The 23,097-nt window shown below is 36.3% G+C and overlaps 1 protein-coding gene across 3 annotated transcripts in view; it reads right to left on the bottom strand.

Annotated features, from left to right (window-relative positions):
* Nucleotides 1-23,097, bottom strand: part of EPS8 (EGFR pathway substrate 8, signaling adaptor) — a 156,752-nt gene that overhangs the window by 67,077 nt on the left and 66,578 nt on the right. Inside the window, exon 1 of one of the 3 annotated variants that reach the window (XM_084877909.1) lies at nt 9,662-9,771. The exons of the other annotated variants lie outside the window; for them this stretch is intronic. The gene's annotated coding sequence lies outside the window, so the exon portion shown is untranslated. Of the gene's footprint in view, nt 1-9,661; nt 9,772-23,097 lie in introns of those variants that run through there. 3 annotated transcript variants of the gene reach the window in all.

Below are 23,097 nucleotides of genomic sequence, written 5' to 3'. Positions count from 1 at the left end.
ATTATTATTTAATAATTACTGTATTATTTTCCATATGACTAACTATAAACCTACTTTTGCCACATCCTATTACTATGTTTTCTTGATAAAGGAGAGGTAGGTAGGACATACCACAGCTTTTTTTATAAGATACTGGCAAAGGGAGGAGGAGCATTAACAACTACCTAGTGACCACTGGGTGTCAGGTACTAGCAAGGTAAACAGAACTGACATAATCCCACCTTTGGGCCAATGGTCTAGTGGAAAAAAACAGACACTTCATGAATAAATATAAAATTTTAAATGCTGTTATCTTTAAAAGGGAAAATTCAGAAGGATATATAGACCATATGATTAGGGAACTTGATTCAGATTGGGAAGGCATGAAAAGTCTACAGGTGAGAAGAGATTAACAGGGGGATTTATATGCACACTAGAGGCCCAATGCACTAAATTGGTGCAAGAGTAGGCCTCCCCTCTCCCGGCTGCTGGCACCAGCTTCCCTCTGGCACCCAGGACCCCGGCTTCCCTTGCACCCCAGGCTTTGTCCAAAAGGTCTTCCGGAAGGACATCCAGTCTAATTAGCATATACATTTTTATTATTATAGATATGTATAACCCATGGACAATAGTGTGGTGAAGGCCTGGGGTGAGGGTGGGTGGGACTAGAAGGGGTCAGTGAGGGGAGAGGGGGTTTGATATCTTTCAACAAAGTAAAGATAAACTTTTAAAATATTACTATAAATTTTGAATATTTGTATTCATATATTTTAAAAACCTAATAACTTCAAATTAATTCATTCTCATTCTTCAGATGCCAGTTCAGTGTCCTCAGGGAAGCTTTTACTGACCTCCATGAATAGATGAAAACCCACCATTAGTCACTCTCTACACTATAAACAAGTTTGCCAAGTACTTAACCATAATGATATTTTTCATTTGTTTAAATTAATTTCTGACTCTCCACCAGAATATAAGCTTCATAAAGGCATAGACTTTTGTTTGATAACTGGTGTTTCCTAAGCAGTAAAGATAGCAGCAGGCATAAAATAGGTGTTCATTAAATAATTATTCAAAGAAAGAAAGAAGAAAGGAAAATCTATGTCTCACTCTTCAGAATCATTATATACTTAAGGAGATACATTAATCCATATGAAAAACACAGTAAATAAGTCTCCATGTATGTGGCTCTATTTGAAACCCACTAGAGGTTCAAAAGGAAAAGTCAAACTAACTGCATAATTTTTTCGAGAGCTTGAACTTGAGTTAGATCTTAAAAACTGGTTAGGATTCAGTTCAAGTTCTCCTAATAGTCTTGCCCATATTTATATGCAGCATAGAAGCAAATTTCTAAATTAAGGAACAAAGAAATATTCACCTCTATCCTAGATAAGTACTGCATTTATAAAATTATATTATATTTATATTAAATTGATCTATTCTGTTTTTCTTGTTATTTGTTTTCCTTCAACTTATACTTCGATATAGTGGTAGGTAAACCATTTCTCAGGAGGAAAAATGAAACCCTGATTTGTAGTGCTTGTTAATTTCCATGGAATTAATATTCACACATGGCCCATTTCAAGCTATTAATGGTCTAACAGCAGCTTACAAAACTCCTAATGTTTTACAATTGTATCTCATAAGCCTAGCAAGTCCAGGTAGAGCACATTATTCCAGAACTCTGGCCAGGACAGAGGACAGGAATAACACTATGAATTTAGAACTACTGTTTAAGACACAGGCATTCACAAGTTGAAAGGCTAAAACTCTGACACTATCTCTGGCACAGACTAGCCTACGCAAGTCAATTAAACCTCGGTACTAATTTTCTCATCAGTAAAATAGAGATAATTCCTGGTCTTCCTCGTTCACAGGACTAGTGAAACATCAAATGAGACAGATGCATATGTAAATTTAACTTCCAAAGTTAAAAGTAAGAAGTACTCTTTCAAAAGAAGCTGGTTCATTCAGAATTAAATCCCCAGGGTTTGTACTGATTTTGATCTGGTCTGCATTTTAAAACCACAGCGGCTGGCTTTAATGAAAAGTGATAGCCACAGTATCTCATCTTTTTCATGTTTAATTCTTCATGACAGTCAAATAATACATGGTTTGTTTTTTGTTTTGTTTTGTTTTTTAAAATAGCGGTATGTCAGAGTAAGAGAGCATTAGAAAAGGGAACAGAAAATATTGATTTGCTAAACTGAATTTTAAAAACATAGAAACTTTTGTCATTTAGCTATCATAGTTTCACCTGTCACAATGTTCATGTAGCAATATAGAAGTTTTCAAATATTTAAATACAGCAATTACAACACACACCTTGCAAAGAAAACAATTACAAATGTCTGTTTACCTTTAGGCCTTAAGAAGACATTCAATTTATACCTTGAATCAACTCTTACTGAAAAGTAAGATGTTTTAATTTTTATTAGCTGATAAGACAACTTAAAAGCCAAGGAAGACAAAGCTTTTCTTTATCATGGCAAGTTTAAGGACTCTACACAGTTAACTACTAAATTATCTACTTAATTCAACTAAAAGTGTATACCAAACCTGTCATAACAACTTCTAAAAGATTTGAAATAGAGCATCGATTTCCTTAAGAAAACACCTTTTATAAGTTATAGTTATTATAATGTTACTCTTCTACAGAAAATAATATTATTTGGCAATTACAAAGATAAAAATAAAACAATGTAAGACCTAAATTAAGCACAACAAAAATGTTAAACACTGAAGTTTTAAAAGGAAAGTAAATAGAATGAATAAAAATCACTGAAGAAATAAACAAGGCTATAGTAAGCTAAGCAAGTTAAATCTGTATTAGAAAGTTTTAAGATAGATAGAGGATAGATAGATAGATAGATAGACAGATAGATAGATAGATGATAGCTAGATAGAATTTAGACTCACCTTTCTTTACTTCTTCTTACATCTGATATCAATTTTCAAACTGATGAGTATGTAGTCGTGACTAGATGTTAGAACACCACCTGCCCAATCTGGCTAACACACACTAGTAGCTCTTTGTACATTAAGCTGTCCTTAAAAATAATTTGTTCTCTGAGAAAATGTCACAGACATTTTTGTTTACTTAAGGTTTTGTTTACTTGTTTGTTTGGCTTTGACAAAGTATATTGAAGTATCTATACTTCAATTTCAATTTAATGTATGTTTCTTGATCTAAGTTAAAACAAGATGGGAGTGATTATCATTATATGAGACTTTAACTAAAAGACCATTGAGATTAATTTTTTAAGCAATACGCTGTGACATCGTCTACTAATGATTGTGCTATTGGTTCTGAAGGCTAGAAATTCAAAAACTAAAAACACTAACAATCTGTCTTAAACCTTCTGAATCATTACACAGTGTCTCCTACAGGGTCTTCTAGAATGACTACTTTTCAATAACTCTTACCAATACTGTCGGTAGAGATGTCACCATCTATTTCCCTCTGTCATTTGACCTAACATTTAGAAATAAAGAACTTTTATATATGAACAGACTTGGAAAACTAATAAAAACAAACTGTTATAATAGTAATAATAATAATAATAATAAATGTTAATAGTGGCTAACACTTGTGAAGGTATTGCAATAATTTCTAGGCCATATAGAAATCATATTTTCTCAAGGCCAATATAAATGTAGAGAACAATTTTATATCTTTAAACCAATACACTGTAATCACTTAAAAATAATTATCTCGGTTCCCCTTTTTTATAATTATGAGAAAATTCTTAGGTTGTTTGTAAGTTGGAACATAATTTGGCGGAGAATCTATGTTCAAACCAGAATGTTGGTTTAACAACTAGCTGAAGAAGAATACTCATTATTAAAATTCAATAACCAACTAAAAAGAAACACTTTCGCACTAATTATATGTTCAATATTGTGACAGAGTTTATACAAAGGCCTAACACAGAGGAGAGCCAAATATACCCTATTACTACTGCTTCAGTATTCCCTTCTAATTCTTGTTGCTATGATGACATCATCAGCACACATACACTGCTTGGATGTTATATATAGAAAATGACTACTACCTCAGTTCAAAACATTGTTAATACCATGCTGATTTGAGAAAATGTGCTAATTTTTAAAAGAATAGCTGCTATTTATTGACCATTTACCCTGTACCAAGTTATTGTGGTAAATGTTTTCTATCCATTATCTTAATTTTCACATTAATTTTTGAAGTACTGTTCCCATTTTATAAATGAAGGAAGTGAGATAAAGAGCCTAGGTGCCATTTGTGTGTTACTTGGAAACTCTTAAAAATCATCTAGTGCCATGAATGATTGAACAGTAATGTCCTATCTGTTTCTTGTATCAGATATAATCACAGGCAGAGAACAAAAAGGGGGAAAGCAAACAACGTTCAGTGAGCCCCCACTCCAGATGATATTTTGTAAACCTCACCTCATTCCATCCTGAGAACAATTTGAGGTGGTAATTAGCTTTACCTCATACAGCTAAAATACAGCCTCGAATAAGTTCCGTCATTTGCCTAAGTGGTAACACAAGAAGCTAGAATTAGAACCAGGATTTAAACCCTGACCTGGCTGATTTATATCCAATTTTCTTTCCAGTAAGTGACGCTGCTAGTTTGACCACTGTGTACTCTCCAGCAGTTTTCAGGTCTTTTCACGCTGGGTTCCTCAACGATAATCTTTATTTTAGTCATGTTTTCTTAACAGAAGGTACTAAAAATGCTAGTGTGAAAATGGAAGGGAAGAGGATTTACTTTAGTGAAAGAGATAGTACGAAAACAACAGTGTCATTATTTTGTGAAATGGCTTTATTACTTAACATTCTGTTCACTGAGGAATGTGGAAAAATGTCATCAGGTCTATTCCTTTTAATTAGAATGTTGTAAATGTATTATTAGTTAAGCTGAATTTGGCTTTGAGTAATAATAACTTTTTACTGATTAAATATCTAAATGTTTATTTGTATTACTTTATTTATTTTTTAAATATATATATTTTATTGATTTTTTACAGAGAGGAAGGGAGAGGGATAGAGAGCTAGAAACATCGATCAGCTGCCTCCCCCTGCAACCCTCACTGGGGATGTGCCTGCAACCGGAGTCAAACCTGGTACCTTTCAGTCTGCAGGCTGACGCTCTATCCACTGAGCCAAACCGGTTTCGGCTATTTGTATTACTTTAGTGGATTAATTTTTTATCATAGTTGAGACAATTTCTAAATATGAAAGTGTTGTTAAGTGTTTTATCCCTATGTAAATAGCATGTGATACCCATAAATTTACCTGGGTCATTTGCATTTCTTCTATTATAATTAAATACATATTAAAGGTGAAAAGGAATTTAGCTGGAATCTTCCAACAGCTATAAAAAATATGGCAGTAAAGGGAATAATTTAGGCTCTAAATTTTAGAGAGAAGAAATTATCTCAACCTCTCTATTACCAGGCTCTGTATCCTGCTGGGATTGGGTGTGGGGAGACATGGTGGTTAGATCAGACCTTGAGCTACTTCTCAACAAGGTTTCCATTCAATTTCACATGTGACATGAGAAATTTTCATTAAAATCCCCATATATTTATTTATGAATTTTCCTTCTTACATATACCTTGCCTATACAAGCTTGAATGTATGTCTCTCTGATTATATTATTTCCATGATTAACGGTGGACATATCAGATAGCCTCATATAGTGATTGCTATAATATATTGACTTTTAACATGGCATATACTTTATCAGTGAAAATTTCTGACTCAACAGCACCTGTGATGTAGTTGATCAGCTAAAGTAGGTTCAAGTGCCTCTTCACCACTGCTACCTAAAGGGATTGTCATTCACTCCCTAGCATGCCGTTGAGATCAATTAAAACTGCGGCTAAATTCTGGGCTTTTAAAATGTTTTCGCAATGAACTTTTTTTATTTTGAATCATTTTAGATATAAATAAAAGTAAAGGTGGTATAGAAAATAATACTGCACACCCCATTTCCTTATTGTTAACATCTTACACTAGCATGATATAGTTGTCACAATTAATGAATCGATATCTATATTTCATAATTAACTAAAGTGAATACTAATGACACTGCTGTAATTAGCCTAGTTATTGTAAGGACCCCATTCCCAGCACTCAGTGGGGATAGGGATAACCCATTTTCACCTATAACACTTTATCCCAAGTTGCTTGGTTTTTTCGTTTTGTTTTGTTTTGTTTTGTTTTGTTTTGTTTTATTTTGTGTGTTTTCGTGTGTGTGTGTGTGTGTGTGTGTGTGTGTTTTAACCTAATATATGCTTCTTTCCCAGGATCCTATCCATAATACATTACATTTAGATCTTATGTCTCATCAGACTCCTCCGGATTGCGACCCATTTCCTGACTTTTCTTCCTTTTGATGACTAAATTAGGTTCCTAGGGCTGCTGTAACAAACTACCACAAACTGAGTGGATTAAAACAATAGAAATTTATTCTCTCTTGGTTCTGAAGGCTAGAAATCCAAAATCATTGTGTTGGCAGCTACACTGTCTCTGAAGACTGTATGAGAGGAATCCTTTCTTGCCTCCTTTCGCTTCTGATGGTTGCTGGTAACCTTGGCTTTCCTTAGCTGTAGATGAATCACTCCAGTCATGGCCTCTGTCTTCAAGTGGCCTCCTCTGTGTGTCTACCTGTCTCCAAATTCCCTTCTTCTTACAAGGACACCAGTCAGTGGACTAGGGTCCACCCAGCCCAGTATGACCTCATCTTAACTAGATTTCATCTACAAAGACCCAACCCAAATGAGGTCACATTCTCAGATATAGGGACTTCAATGTATCTTCTTGGGGACACAATTCATCCTGCAATAATGACCTTCCCAGTTTTTGAAGAAGTACTGTACTCTGATATTTCATAAGGATTTGTCTGATATCTTCTCTTGGTTAGACTGGAGTTACAGGTTTGGGAGAGGAAGACCACAAAATATGTGCCATTCTCATCACATCTTCTCGAGGACCTATGATTAGCAGGACTTACCATTGTTTATGCTAAACTCGTCACTGACTGAGGCAGCATTTGCCAAGTTTTTCCACTATAAAGTGACTTCCCTCATCACCACTATACAGGCCTCTTAATGACAGGAGGGATGTCATTATATGCAGCCCACACCAGAGGAATAAAGAATTGTGCCGGGACCGGTTTGGCTCAGTGGATAGAGCGTCGGCTTGGGGACTGAGGGGTCCCAGGTTCGATTCCGGTCAAGGGCATGTACCTTGGTTGCGAGCATATCCCCAGTGGGGGGTGTGCAAGAGGCAGCTGATCGATTACTCTCTCTCATCGATGTTTCTGACTCTCTATCTCTCTCCCTTCCTCTCTGTATAAAATCAATAAAAAAAATATATTAAAAAAAAAAAAAAAGAATTGTGCTACACTTCCCTGAGGAAAGAGTATCTTCCCTGTTTCCCCAAAAATAAGACAGTGTCTTATATTAATTTTTTCTCCCAAAGTTGTGCTAGGTCTTATTTTCAGGGGATGTCTTACCTTTCCATGGGCTAGGTCTTATTTTCGGAGGATGTCTTATTTTCGGGGAAACATGGTAAGTACATAAATTATTTTGGAATCTTTGTATGGGAGATTTATATATTCTCACCATTTATTTATTCTGTGTTTTTTAAACTGAACTGAAAAGATGGAAGAAAAAAAAAGTAAGGGTTCAGATTCATCAAATAGAAACTCCTGATGATTCACTCCCTGGAAAACTATTTCAGGTAGTTCAGACAAGAGCCGAGTTAGGCTTTGGTTGTATGCTGGGTATAGGAAGGAGGGGAAGGGGGAGGGAGAAGGAAGGTATGAGGGAGAGGAGAAGAGAAGGGGGAGGGGAGGGGGAGGGGAAGAAGAGGAGAGGGGGAGGGGATGGGGAGGGAAAGAAGAGGGGAGGGGAGGGGAAGAAGAGGGAGAAGGGGAGGAGAAGAAGAGGGGGAGGAGAGAGAGGGAGGGAAGGAAGGGAGAGGAGAAAGGGGAAGAAGGGGAAGGGAAGGGAGAGGATGGGGAGGGGAAGTGGAAGGAGGAGAAGGGGGAGGAAGAGTGGGGAGAGGAGTGGGAGGGAAAGAGAGGAGAGGAATCAGGACATAAGAGAGATCCCAGACCTTGGCTATCACCACCAAAAAAAATCAGCATTTAAAAAAAAAAAAAGTAAACATTACACTCACAGAAACAAAAAGTTGTTGAGTATGAATTCTCAGAAGGGGTAGAAGAATATTCACTGTTACCATTTTCTCCCAGGATAAGAATAAAAGTTTAACTTTTTCTGCCAATTCAGTTCTCAATTGAACACATTTCAGAGAACAACATTTTGGAACAAGAAGTAGAGAAAACCATCCCACCTACCCCAAACCACCCCCATTCCACATTAATTATTTTTTTTAAATTGTCTACTTTTTATAAATCAGCCTTGAGAATTATTATTCACTGATATTCTACTAACTAGAACAAACAAAAATTAGTGAGGAAATTAGCATCTCATATGATATCTTTTTTATTGCTAGATATCCTTTTTCCATATGTGTGCCAAATGCTAAATTAGTACAGTTCGACATACTCATAAAGGCAAATGGATAACACTATCTAGGCATGATGTAATCCAGCTAGATGTAAAGATAGGAACATAGTTCTAAAATTATCTTTAATAAAATAAAAACTCTGAAGTCCAATTTCATATGACATTAAATGACCTCTAAAAATAGTAAATCATAAAACCTTGCAGGTACAATGAGCAGAGCTGTAACCACAGATGAGCTGTAACATTTTAATATTTAACTACCCTGTTGCCACGTAACTACCTTCCTCTGTATTACCTTGAGCAAAGGACTCTAGAGCAGTAAACAAAATACTGCAGATGGTTTCCCTCTGCATTTCCAGTACAGCTCCTTAAGAAAACCAATGGTTTCCAAACTGTACAACATAATTTTTATAAATGGTTACAACCTATAAAGTGGGAAACACCACCTGTACTAAATTGTTTCTACTTTTCTAAATCATAAATCAAAAAAGTTCTTGAGGTTATGACAAGTAAAAATGCTTAGTTGTTAAAATATACAGATTTTTTTTAGGCCATGCGATTTTGTAAAGCTTTCTACTGTATTATAAAACACGTGCCTATATCACCCTTCCCAGATTCTTTAAAAAAGCATACTACTCATCTCAACCCCTCTCTTCCTGTCTGCCATACTACTCTAAATTAGTCATTTTAATCAGAGGACAAGAAATATCGGATCAAGGATTATTCATTGTTGCAATTTGTCTGTTCTACTTTAGCAATCAAGATATGGTCTTACAGATCTAGCCAAAAGGTTACAAGGGGGCATTATGTGTTTTGCTCAAACGGAATATTTTATGTACTGTACTGCTATAGGTACCAGAGTATATCAAGGTCAACATGGATAAGCCCAAGGAAAGTTCATGATTGGACACGTACGTCAAACTCTCAACTCATTCTTAACTGCTCCTTATTTCTATTATTTAAACCATTTAATAGTTTGTTGACCGAGTAAAAATGCAATCTTTTCAGAGTAAAAATTTATCTTCAAAAATAGAGACAATCCTAATATGTTGTTAGAAAGTAAAGCAACAGCCTAAAACGGTTTGGCTAAGTGAATAGAGCGTCAGCCTGCAGACTGAAAGGTCTCAGGTTCAATTCCAGTCAAGGGCATGTACCTTGGTTATGGGCATATCCCCAGTAGAGGTATGCAAGAGGTAACTGATCGATGATTCTCTCTCATCGATGTTTCTAACACTCTATCCCTCTCTCTTCCTCTCGGTAAAAAATCAATAAAATATACTTAAAAAAAGAAGGAGGGGAAGGGGGAGGGAGAAGGAAAGTATGAGGGAGAGGGGAAGAGAAGGGGGAGGGTAGTAAAAGAGAAAGTAAAGCAACAAATAATATACACAAACAAACAAAAAACATTCCAGTAACTATCTACATTTAGCTGACTACAAAGATAACTGATTGTCAGTAGGTACTCATAAAAAAAAAAAAATCACACAACATCTAGGATTAACAAAACCTTCCTTGAAAACCTTTCCATCTCCCCATTCTCTTAGAAAAAAAAAAAGAAAAGAAAAAGAAAAAAAAAGACATATTTAGGAAAAGAGCACATTACAGGCTACGTAACAGCATAGTATAAAGTTCAAGAGAAGCTAGAGACCAAAATCTCCCTCACAGGACTGAACCAGAGAAGATCAGATAAAAATCTTTAGAAATGTACAGTATAGTGGGAGGGAAGGGCATCAAAGGGTACAACATGGCAATGAGAAAGACCAAATGCAAGGTGGGCACCTCACGCTGGGAGGTCAGTCAGTTCATAAAATCCCTCAGGCTTCAGGCTGCAATGCATGAGCTGAATAAACCCGGAGAGAGAAGAGCAAAGACATGAGGCAGCTGGGTAACATTTAGGAAGCCAACAGCAGTCCAGCTACTGAAGAATAACTAAGAGGTAGAAAGTGATTAGGGAGGAAGCGGAGATAAAACCAGAATACATGAAGTTACATTTATATCAAATTCTGTTAGACTGAAATTCAGTGTTACTTATTGTTTCCGTGTAACTGCTATTCACATATACTAAAATTACATTTTCTTTCTTATTTAACCTTTTGTATTCTTTAGAGTTAAAAATTAGCTTACCCTAAACTCTTAGATTTCCTATGTACTTATATTAATCTCATCCCTTTAGACTCCGCCACAGTGAAGTCTCCCTGCAATATATTTAAACACCATCATTTTTCTCTTTCAAGAGTTATTTCTCCCAGACCCCCAGACTATATTCCTGTTGGAATCTAAACTGGGTACTCTCTAGGCCTCCTAAACCATTTTCATCATGATACCCAAATTCCACATTATCCTGCTCATTCCTTTCATCTTTCTCCTGTCTTAGATCCTTGTTTCCTGGATCCCAAAACTCCCTCTTTCTTACTTTTACTTTTTATCTTGCAAGAGCACATTATTTCAGAAAGCACCTTCCAGTTTCATAGCTGGAGACATATGCCTGACTGCCAAGATCTTGGTGATGCGGAGAAGTGGGCTAGGATGTCTCTCTGCCCAGTAACTATTTCACTTAAACTTCTACCTGCCTGTGCCTTGTGCCCCCGCACTCAAGAGTCCTCCAGTTCACAATCTCCACAGAATAAACATCCATCCTCGCTGAGCATGGGAGGCATCTGGGATGCAAGGCCACTTTACACACACTATCAGGGGTCTTCAAACTACGGCCCGCGGGCCACATGCGGCCCGCAGAGGAGTCTGATCTGGCCCGCCAGGTTTTTTGGGCAGTGAGCGCAGCCGAGGTGTTACAGTAGGAATTAGTAGTTCATATAGTCTGGCCCTCCAGCTCTCTGAGGGACCGTGATCTGGCCCCCACTTTAAAAAGTTTGAGGACCCCTGCACTACCTGCTAGTCCTCCTGTGCTAAGCCTCACCCTCACTGTTGAGCCTTTCACAGTTCTGAAGTGAAAATCAAGTTGCTTCTCAATGTCTCTTACTAACAGCTTTCAGTTTTGGCTTCTCAGGACTCTAGGTTAGTTACAATTTATCCCTGTCCTGTCCTTTTTTAAATCTCTTTACTGGCCTTTTATTTGGAGGGAGTTAAAATAACTGTGCTTAATCTGTCCTTTTCTATATTTTCATTTTATAAACATTGGCAAATATTAGTTAATGAAAAATTCAGGAGAGCCTTGGCTGGTGCTGCTAAGTGGTTAGAGCCCTGGCTCACACAGTGAAGGGTCATGGATTCAATTGTCAGTCAGAGGCACATACGTGGGTTACAGGCTCAATCCCAGGCCCTGGTAGGGGTGGGTGGGAAAAGTATCCTCAAGTGAGGATCAACAAACAAAATGGGGGGGGGGGGGGCGAGGATGAGAGAAGGGGGGGGGGAGAGAGAGAGAGAGAGAGAGAGAGAGACATTCAGGAGAAAAAACAGTCACCTTTAATATGAACTTGAGAGGTCAACTTGGACTTTGAGATATGAGTACAAGTTTATACTAAAAATAAAAGCACCATAACAACCAGAGTGATATTAACACCAAAAAAATGAAGGAAATTTACCTTAAAGTCAGCTGATATTTTGGTGGTAAATGTTTAATTACCTGTTGTTATTGTAACAACAAACACTGTTTTCAAATCCATGAAAAGAAAAAAAAACATTATAGTGTGTAAAAGTGAGGCATAGCTCCTGCAATGCCAGCATTATAATTAATGAAAAAAGCTTTAATTGTTTTTCTGGAAATTAAATCATAGCTTTAAATGAACAACTGAGTTAGGTACTTAATTGGGAGGCAATATCCACAATTAAATCAGGTATTATTGCTAATAAAAAATGTCTTAATTGTTTTTCTGGAAGTTAAATCATAGCTTTAAATGCACAATAGTTATGTGGCTAAATGAAACTCATCCTTAGGTAAATATTCATTTTCATTATTCAGCATTTTTTCCAAAGAGAAGCCCATTTAAATGAATAGAGTTGGGAATAAATTCTTTTTGAGCTACCCCAAAACAAAAGTCAGAGATACTTGTGCATTAGTCTTACAAGTCAAGCTGCCTATAAAACAACTGTGAAACTAATTTTTCCTAAGATGATAGATATTTACATAGTCATAGAAATTATAAGAGAAAAATTAAGTCCAGTGTTTTAATTATGGCAATTAAACTTCATATTTAAAAGATGGTAAGTATAATAAGCTTTGATTGTGGGTAGTACTGCCTTTAAAAAATTTCTGCCAAATTATAACAATGGATGTTCTTAAAAATAGCAATAAAATTCTTTCTAACCCTGAAATCATCCATAAACGGAGGTAAATTGAGACATATCTGTGTTCGTTATTGTAAAAAAAAAAAATAATGTTCATTTAGTAAGCATTTCAGTGTATCGGTCTCTATGCCAGTGCCTTAGTGCATGACTTTGCTTAATTCTTACCACCTCATAAGTTGTAAGAGCTTATGTATCCCCATTTTAATGAGGAGTCTTGGAATTATAAAAGTTATAAGTGAGGGTAACTTGGCTATGATATTTACATATCATAGCTAAGATTTGACCACAAGCCATGCTTTTATCTACTATGGTAGCGATTTTTAACCTTTCTCATCTCATGGCACACACAAACTAATTACTGAAATTCTGTAGCAAACCAAGAAATGTTATACTTTTTACATATCTGACCAAAAAAGAATAGATATAATTTTAATTCATTCACACTGGATAGCTATTATTGTCATGACAATTTAAGGGGAAAAAGGTCAGTGTCCCTGATTAGTCAGTTATTGCATGTTTTAAAAATTCTTGCAGTACTCCAGGTAAAAACTGCTGCATTATTGTATACTTTCCTTTAACTAAAGATAAATCCAATATTTTGAAATTGGATAGGAACATGTCAACAGTGATTAATCAAAAGCCATTAATCAAAATGATCTTTATAGATGATTATTCAAACAAGATTCATTCAATATTACTTGGCCCAAGTCAATAACCTTACTAATTCACTCATTCACTCATCTGACAAGTACTCGCCATCACCTAGAGCAGTGTTTCCCAACCTTCTCTCATGATGAGAATCACCTGGTGGAGTTGTTAAAACACAGATTCCTGAATCCCAACTAAGAAGTGCTAAACTAGAATTTTTGAGAACATATAGGTAAAATTGCATACCTAACTTAGTGCTCTGTATATAAAATCTGTAGTTAAGTATACAATTTTACCTATATGTTCCCAAAAATTCTAGTTTAGCACTTCTTAGTTGGGATTCAGGAATCTGTGTTTTAACAACTCCACCAGGTGATTCTCATCATGAGAGAAGGTTGGGAAACACTGACCTAGAGCACTGTCAAAAATAACTTTCTCACATGATGAAAATTTACTGTATCATCACTGTTCAATACAAGTGCTGAATACCTAAAATGTGGCTAGTGCCACTGAGAAACCAAAATTTTAATTTTGTGAATTTATGTTAGTTTATATTTAAGTGTAAATAGCCACATGTGGCTAATGGCTAGAATACTAAACAAAACAGTTCTAGATACAGAGTACAGTTAACAAAATAGACATAGTTAACTTCATGGAGCTTACAATCTAGTGGGAGAACCAACATGAAATAAGTAAAATAATAAATATGATATGACAACTTCTGTTACCTGCTTAGAAGAGAAGATAGAGGCAAATTCTAGCATCTAAAAAGTATGACACTGAAGGATTCATTCTGAAAATGTTATTTCAGGGTTTCCTTATTTAAAATCTAAGATAACTAGTAAAACACTGAAATAGAATTTATGAATTTTTTTCAAAGTGCTTTCTATGTTTTAAGACTAATGCACAAAAACAATAAAAGATGCCTATGCAAAAATAACTAAACAAGAATGTTGTTCTTGTTTTCCTACTTCAGGTAATAGTCTGAATTTAAGTGAAATAAAATGAAGAGAATAAAAAAGAATTACAAAAAAAAAAAAGGCTCTATAAAATGTTAACTTTAGACACTTCAAGTGTAAGAACCTGGATTTGATGAGAAATGGGAAAGTGAGAGAAAAACAACTGAACTACTATTCCACTTGGGCAGCAATGGGATTCTTTTTTTATGGTAACATGCCCACTTTCGGGCCAGTGTCAATTTATACACCAAAAAAGAAAATTTATTTTGCCAAGAATTATATTCCCGGACTTGAGCACCTGGAATTGAAAAAGAGCAAACACCACTCTCTGCAGTGAATTAATAAGTGAAGGAAAAAAAAAGTGTTTGGATCAATCAGGGAATGGGAGACTCACCAGAAACCTTCATGTTCCTGGATCACATTGGGTGCGTTTTTGTTGGGAAGCTAAGATGAATTTGTTTGGGTAAGTAGGATATTTGAGGCCAGGGGGAAGAGGAAATTTGAAGAGGGAATTATCACGAGGGCTGGTAAGGCCACATTTGCATTTCTTTCTTCCCATTCCCACAGTTCCCATCTCTAAGCACATGGGCAGATGTCCTGTAAACTAAGGTAGGGAAAACTGGGGGCAGAAGCATAATTTGATTTAATAAAAATGAATTGCTCATAAGAACAAGTTTATTTTAATATTTCTACATAGCCCCAAATTTAATTCCTCTTTATTAAGTAAACTGAGTATGATTCAGCTAGCATAACTGCTGCTCCCATTTTAAGGCACCTGATTTTATAGTCAATGCACTAAGAAAACTTAACTAGTACCTAACAGTAGTGATAGGAGGAAAGATAAGTGGAGCAGCAGCAAGCAGTAAGCGACTCACATTTCAATAACACTATGTGCCCTGCCAGGCACTATTCTAAGTGCTTTACATTTATTATTTTCTTTTAATTATCACAACAACCTAATGAGGTAGGAACCATTATCCTCACTTTACAGATGAGTTAAGCTAGGTACAGAGTTTAATAACATGCCTAATGTCAAAGAGCTAATAAACAATAGATATGGCCAAGATTGGTTTGGCTCAGTGGATAGAGCGTTGGCCTGTGGACTGAAAGGTCCCAGGTTTGATTCCGGTCAAGGGCATGTACCTTGGTTGTGGGCACAACCCTAGTGGGGAGTGTACAGGAGAGGAGACAGTTGGTCGATGTTTCTCTCTCTCTCCCTTCCCCTCTGTAAAAAATCAATAAAATATATTAAAAAATAAAAAATGAATAAATAGTAGATATGGAATGAAATCCAACCACTTTGCCATAGGGGAAAATAATAGTTAAAAAGGTGGGTTTTTACCCCAAATCACAAGGTCACATAACATCTAAAGGATTTCTTTCTTTTACTATAAATTTATTATACATGAAAGTACATACATTTGTATAGAAGAGAACTAACAGTGTAGCTTTTACTTATAAACAAGAAAGGAAAGACATTGGATTTTGGAAGTTTATGAAGTAAAGGCAGGCAATAACCAGATTATTAGAAATAATATAAAGATAAAGGCAAAGGTAGTACCAGAATAAAGACAATGGACCCTAGAGCTTCAAAAGGATCACAAAGTTCTAAAAGGGAGTGGCATTGCCTTGATTTTTGTTTGCCAAGTCCATGTCTATTACAGAATATTTACCTATGGGAACATATTTCCAATTGTGTAATGGCAATCAAGAAAAGCAGAGCTGACTCTTATACCCAACTATGAAGCAACATGTTTTGTTTTGTTTTGTTTTGTTTAATATATTTTATCGATTTTTTTACAGAGAGGAGGGGAGAGAGAGAGAGAGAGTTAGAAACATCCATGAGAAAGAAACATCAATCAGTGGCCTCCTGCACACCCCCTACAGGGGATGTGCCCGCAAACAGTATGCCCTTGACCTGAATTGAACCTGGGACCCTTCAGTCCTTAAGCCCATGCTCTATCCACTGAGCCAAACCGGTTAGGGTGAAGCAACATGTTCTTAAATACAAGGGGGCATATGAATTATTATGAAAAAAATATATAAAAAAGTAAAAAAACAGACTATGAAATTGTAGAGATTCTCCACTTTACCTCTATGAAACAGAATAATACACAGACACTTTTCCTCTAACTTCTGTGGGAAATACATTCTCTCAAAAACTTCAACAAATCAACTTAAAAACATGTACTGCTTTTTCTAACAAAACCTTGAGTTTGAGGGGAAAAGATTTCAGTTTTTCTCAAGCTACTAAGTTGTCAGCATAGTTTAAACTCAGCAACCTCTTTTAACAGTTTCAATATATTAAAGTCAAGAGAGAAACATGGTTGTTTCTGATAATACATTATTTTCTTATATTTGGTCTCACATCTTAAAGTAGTTTTTTTTCTTAAAGTCCATACATTTTGTGTTATATAAGCAGTAAAATTCTATGAAGAGTATCAAGATTTTAAGTGATCTTTTGGCCTTCTGATGAGCTAAAATGAAATCATTTCAGAAGCTTTTATAGAAAAAATTTGGATCAATCTAATAGTACTCCCCTCTAAAACTTAATTTTTATTATTATTCTTTGACCTAAGTCCTACCAAAGTAACCCACCACCCTCAAGATCACATCAAATTCTATTGCACAGCATGGTGCTCCTGTGATCTGGCCCTTTGTACCCATACAGCTCCTTCTTTCACCATCTCTTCCTTCTTGCCCTTACGCCTGCTCCCTCCAGACCCACCACCCAAACCCCTCCTAAACTCACCATGCATGAGCCATAATTAAGTACTTTTCAGATTCTTGCCTTAAAGGGACATCGTCTATCTGGAATATCCTTCCACCCACAAACCTCTGCCACCTTCACCTGGCCAACTCCTAATCCTACGTTAGACCTCAGAGCTGGGGGGCCTGATTGCTCTACAGCAGGACAGATGCCCCCTCTCACATGTTCCCATAACACTTGAGTCTAACACTAAGGTGCACGTATCATGCTGCAGGAACTTCCTATTTTCTTGTTTGCACACAGGAGTTTACATTTCTTGAGAGCAGGGCTAAATAATTTTAATGAATACCAAGTGCTAAGCATAGCCCCTGACATGAAGTAAATTGTCAATAAATACTTATTTAACGGATAAACAGTATGCCCTTAATTATTTTTTATTTGAACAAATTAAGATGTTTATTTCAAATCTTAACATTGAATGAAGCAATGTTCTAAAAGCAAGAAAATTTCGTATGAAATATGTTACCTAAAGCTTTAAAAACTGAAAATACTTAGCATCACTAACTTATAACAATAGCCACTTAGGGAAAAGAGCCAACCCTACCCCCCAAAAGTCTCTCCAGGTTACTGACATTCACACTGTAAAACCATGTCTCCTTTCTCCTGCCTCCCATCTTGACTTCTCTTATTCCCAGCTATCTTCCATAATGTTCCCCAAGTGGAGTGGAAAATGAAGTCCTCTTCTCATCCTGTCTTCTCACCTCTCCAATTCTGCCCGACACTCTCTGATGGTGAGCAGCAGTCCTACCAGCACCCATCCACTCTGTGAGAGTAGAGAAAATATCATTCCTGGGATGTCCTAGATGTCAACTTGATTTAGGTTTGCGTGGATTTAGAAAGAGCACTCCATGCTGAAGTCAATACTATTCCTTGCTTTGCCAGGACTATTTCTAACTTGGACAGGTCACTTACACCAGTTCCCCCATTACTGCTGATGAGGCTGGGAGCCAGGGTCTCTTCAAGAGATCTCTGCAGCTCTGAAGCCCTGGTGCATTCACTCAGTCACATCAGTGACAAGGGCCAGCATATTAGCTAAGTGACCTGCTTCCTATCAGATGCATTCACCCATGAAGGCCACCTGACGGAACAGAACACAGGAGAAAACTACCCTTTCATGTCATTTGTGGGGCGGGAGAGTTACTTAACACGTTCAGCGCCCAGTCACTGGTGAATGACACTATACTTTCCGTCCGCAAGACAAAACAGACTGGATGCTGCACGTGTTATGTAACTTTGATGACTGGAAGTTACCTTCATAAACTCCAAACCTGACTACAAATAAAACATGTGACAACATGAGGAGTTCCATATTTTTCTTTTTTTACAACTTAACTACTAAAAAAACCCTGGGAATAGCACATGGCAGCACACAGTCGTTCACTCCCGTTAGCTGGGAAGAAACAATCAATTTCCCTGCTCTCCCAGGAACTGAAGTGATTTCATTCCGGGATGCTAAACCAAAAATGTTTCCAGGAAACAGGTGTTTGAATTTTATGTGATATAAGACTCGGTGTTTACAAGAGTGGCGCTTGATCTCAACTGCCACTGTTGTCACTTCAAGGAAGGCCAATTTCGCCAAGAGCCACATGGCTGCTTCCCTGCTGGGAGGGAAACAGGATGAAACAAAGGGGCACACTCTTGTAATGGCTGTAGGAGCCAAGGCAGAAAGTCAGACTCCAACCAAAGCTCAATCCTTAAGATTAAAAAAAAAAAGGAAAAATGACCAGCTATCAGTCTACTAATATAAGTGGACAAAGATTCACAGCACGGATCACTACCCACAAATTATCCCGAAGCATATCTACTGACCTGGAGAACCTTACATGACAATAATATGCTCTTATGAAAAACAGAGTCCTACTTGCTGCTCCCTAAGAGCAGGGTTGAGCAAACTTGCCCATAAAGCAATTTCCTAACACCCAAAGACAACTTCCTTAGCCCTAAAAAAATCAATATTTCTGCCAAGGAGGAAAATGCTTTGTGGGTGTGTTTTTTTCAGAGCTATTGGAAACAATTAAAACTTACTGAGTATATCCCAATTCTTTCATTGTGGAATTGTGTCATAGTGACAGGAACTTGTGAAGATAGGCAGCCTTGAACGTAAGTCCTGACTCTAGCATCTCCCTGTGACTGTAGACAGACCATACCTTCTCTAAGGCCCTGTTTATTCATTTGTAAAAATGAGAAGACTGTTAGCTAGATTATATGCAAAATCACGCGCGTAGATCACTTAAGATACATTGTCTACACCTGTATCTATCAGTTCCTTTTTGACCGACCTGCAGGTCTCTACTCTTACCTTAAACATCCTTCGTATTAGCAGTTTTATATGTTATATCTATCGATTCTTCAATTTCCACCCTGTTTTTAAAGTCCTCCCTGACCAACTCAACATTAACAACTTCTAGTCCTTTGGCAATTATTTATCGTGCTTTGTGTTTTTTAGTGTGGCTATGAAGAACCACTCTGATTTAGTCCTTTGTATCTCTGACACAGCTCCAAAATTTGGCAAACTAGCACAGTGTTTCACAAAATACATCCTTTGCTAACATTGTGCTATAATTTTATATGTGTGCTAAAGAAAGTCCATAGAATTTTACTGACCAAAGGAACATTACTATCAATATAAATGTCCTCTAAAATAGACATAAATGACCACCTGACACAAATGACTCTTATCTGAAGCAAAACTGTTGTGAAATAGAAACTAATACAGAAGTACAAAATCGAATTAAATATTTTAAAAATTAACTTGGCAGAATTTCTACAGTTCCAATTAGATAAGACCCCCTCAGTATTAATTGAGTTGAAATACCAATTTAAGTATTGCTGTTGGTGTGGCCATGTATCAATTATGATTTTTAACATCTGATCGGAAAAGCAGAACTTTGGTGAAAGTACGCCTATTTATATCAAGGAGGTTCAGAACTGACTCAGAGGAAAAAGTATTATCCTCTGACTCACTAGGACCACTTCCTGAAACACCCAGTGTTTTTCTTGGAAGGAAGTCAAAGAGTGGCATTTCTTTCAAAAACTGATTAGACAAAATTGAAGTCTAAAACAAAATGGACAAAAACTATCAATTTCCCTAAGCCTACCAGGTTTCAAAATGGAGACCATCCCATAAACATATATTATCTGGCCACAAAAGGGAAAACTTTAAATACACTAAAAAAATAGATAATCCAAGGTATATTATAATAAATAAACCATTGAAGATTTGCACATATCACTTTTTATACCATAATCTCTTAATAATAAAGAAACAACATTATGATTTTAATCTGCACAATTAACTAATATTTTAGGCTTTTGAAATAGTCATCATTTTTCAAGGTAATTCTTTTTTCCTCCCTGAATAAACTGTGTGGCCAATATTTCATAATAATTTACAAAAAACAGTAAATAGCACTCAGTGCTTATATGGACCAAACATTGTTACACATTCTAGGCCCCCATTAATTCAAATGATAATCACTATTCCTCCAAACAGCAGATTCTGTTATTATCTATATTTTACAGATGAGGAAACTGTGGTGCAGAACCATCCCTTCCCCACTATCACACGTGGTAAAACCTCAAACCCAAACAGACCAATGGAAGAGCCCGGATATGTTTCCACAGGATTCTGTGATTCCCCACCCCCACACTGGGATGCCTGCTAAAACTTAAACATACTTATGCACAGAGACACATGCACATGTATAATTACACATATGTACATATGTTTAAACATTTCACATTTACAAAATCTGTGCCAAAATGTATGTATGTCCTTTTCATATATTAGCTTATTAATTCTCCTGTGACTATTATATCACTAGGATTTGGGTACAAATAAAACCAAACCTTTAATCTAGAAGAAGAACAATTACTTAGGTAAGCTTTGAAATATTCCACTGTCCAGATACATTTATGTCAATTTCACTTGTTTTTTAGTTCTAAAATACTGGAAGCATTTCAAAGAATTATAAAAACACCAAAATGATTCTGCTCTGGACACAGGCCTTAGGGGAGAAAAATAACACATAACATTTCCTTCTTCAAAACAACAAGCAATTATACTGAATCTTGCTGTTTGTTTCCTCTTGAGTAATCTAGACTGGAGGGATTTCAAACACCTGACTCTCAATATTTTGCTTTCAGTAGAAAGACCATCCTTTCATGTGTCAAGTCAGCTAATAAGTGTTCACTCATATCTATAACTGATTCATAGAAACTAGTTTAAATATTAAATGACTGCACATTTCTAGTTTTTAATATGTGAAAAAGAAATTCCAAGTTAGCTAATGATGCAGACTATGCACTTTGAAATCAGCCACAGTCACTCTGACCTTCCTATTACTAAGGAGCAGTTTAAGAGAAGGGCAAAGTTACCCCATAGAGCGGCAGCCCAAGGAAATGCAATATTCCTAGTGGTAGCACCACTCTGGGGGTGCTGAAGATTCAGAGGGGTTCTTGAAAGCCTGCCAGTGTGATTTTAGGGCCACAACAGAGTCATCCTGCTTCCTAAAAGTATATCATTTATCCAAACAACAGAGTGGATGAAATTCTATTCCTGGAAATTAATTCATTCGTATGAGTCAAATGGAGTAGTGCCCTCTGTTTGACTATGTTCCACCCTCACACACCATTCTCACAGTATATGGAAGGCATAAAATAAGACAATGTATATCAGAAATTACTTTTTATGTTATAAATTCCTCAATGTACCCAAACTTACAATGAAAGTATCTTAATTTAGAAGTTCAACTTTGAATATGAAGACATAAGCCCCCAAGATAGGTAGTATTTGAGTTTTTAACTTAATTAAATCTCTAAGCCTGATTATCATGTTACTTAGTTACCCAAAGAACCCAGGATCATGTGTTTTAGTACCAAACACCCTCACTCCAACTGGTCATTTTTAGAAAAGTGGCTATATTCATTCTTTGTCCAATTTATTCCTGACGTTGCAATAATGCAAATTCACTTTTCCACCTCAGAATCCTATCCAGGTAAAGTGCTCTCCATTCTTTTTTCCTGACCTTTCTGTGCAGACTGTCTGCAGGTCAAGCTCCATTCTGATGCCTTGAAAACCGTTAAGTGGCCTATGGCAGCAAGGGATTAGGGCCAATCTGCGTAGTTTACTATAATTAGGTTGTCTTCAGAAAAGAGACTAGCAGCTCTCATCCAGGCAATCCCTGTACTCATAGTTATACCAGAAATTGTCAAGCAAAATATCCATTCTCTATAAATTCAGTAAATCTTGCTGAGGGCTTTATAGTGATGAACAAAACAGATGTAATCCTGTCCTCAGAGCTGACAGGGGATACGATGGCCTTTTTTGACATTTCCTTAAATTTGCCAAGCTCCTTCCATCCTGGAGGCCTATCACACTCTGTCTGGAATCATTATCCTCTTTGTCTTCTCTGTCTAACTCCTGCATCTCAGCTTAAACAACCCCACCAATCTATAAGATCCCTCATTACACGTTTTCATAGCACCCTGAAATCTTCTTTATAAAACGTTACAATTAAACACGTGGGCCAATATTTGCTTAATATCTGCTTTTCAAAAATCCACTGCTGCCTGGCACATTTTCTATTGATGCAGACTCACTTTTCTATTTTGCACGTTATAGTGAAAACATTTTAAATCTCATATTTCTTTAAATTTTTCTTTATATTTTAGTACTCTAAATACAGTGTATTCAAAGATCTTCCTTCATGTGTAAATGATATAATAAAATTACACAGTTCTCCAACCCATCCTATTTTCTGCTTGTAAAATTCAACTGATTTGTTTATATTTTATAATTAGCTGAAGTTATAACAAATGTTTACATCTGATATCTATTTAAATATTTTCAAGCCAGAACTGTGAATAGACATACTCAATTTTTACAAACCAATTTTCTCCACAATTTTATTTGGGAGATTCAGGCAAACATGAGTCTCATTATTAAATGTAAAACTTTAATCTAACTTAGCCT

The sequence above is a fragment of the Pipistrellus hanaki genome (assembly GCF_964339955.1).
Source record: "Pipistrellus hanaki genome assembly, chromosome: 3".
Lineage (NCBI taxonomy): Eukaryota > Metazoa > Chordata > Mammalia > Chiroptera > Vespertilionidae > Pipistrellus > Pipistrellus hanaki.
The sequence above is the reverse complement of the archived record's forward strand: the minus strand, read 5'-3'. Positions and strand labels throughout refer to the sequence as shown.